Raw genomic sequence first — 1,049 nt, forward strand, 5'->3', positions numbered from 1 at the left:
AAACTGAAATCGGATCCATCAAACTTCTCGATTCCAAGCTTTGAACTATCCATCTTCAGTGATCGTGTTGAATTTCCTTAGCTCTGATACCAGTTGTTAGGATCGAATTCACGCACACACACTAGATGAATGAAGAACACAAGAGCTTTCAAGAGAAAGAGATGAGAAATCTAGAGAGAGAGAGAGAAAACCCAATTTTTCGTGGTAAAACACCGTGAGTAAACTTCCACGGCGGTGAGGTATATTTATATTAATAAATCAGAGTATTTTTGGTTACAGAGAATAAATAGGAAAACCTAAAATAGAGAATAAATAGGAAAGCCTAAAATAGAGAATAAATAGGAAAACCTAAAATTAATCAGGCTCCACTACCTAACAATATGCAATATTGACTGTTCATTGTTACTTTTGTCTTGATGAGGTGATGGAGAAGAGCAATGCACTCAACGACTCTATCAAAATTAAGGCAGAGAAGCGAACTATAGAAGTTGTTTCAATTGCACCTCTACAAGTTTAAAAAATGGCAGAGATCAAGTTTATCATGACAACTGTGAATGTTGAAATAGCAGGTAAACATCCGTCTACTTTCTCGATCATGAGTTAAATTTGCAACATATTGGTGAGGTTTCTTGGATTAGTAAACGAGTCTGTGTATATGCAGTAATCAAAGATAAATTAAAGCAAATGAAACTAAGAGTTGCTTCCCACTTGTTTGATAAAATGTCCTAAAGGAATCATGTTCACGCAGTGTAATGTTTTCATAGGAATTAGTTGGAAATGGACTAGTTGTTCCTATATGGAATCTAGGGATAAGTTTGAAGACCCTGAAGTTAACTGATCACACAAGTAATGTTCGAGAAATTTTGATGGATATGATTAACATGTTTTGTTTGCATAGATCTTCTGATAATGGGATATGGGATGACAGTGGTTTATGTATTCTCCTGTTGTGCATATTGATTCGATATGTTTAGAGTGGTACAAGAAGTTTCTCATTACACGTAACAATATCGTCCAGTAAGAAGATTATGTAATTTTGGAGCTATATT

Source organism: Solanum pennellii, chromosome 7 (assembly GCF_001406875.1).
Source record: "Solanum pennellii chromosome 7, SPENNV200".
Classification (NCBI taxonomy): domain Eukaryota; kingdom Viridiplantae; phylum Streptophyta; class Magnoliopsida; order Solanales; family Solanaceae; genus Solanum; species Solanum pennellii.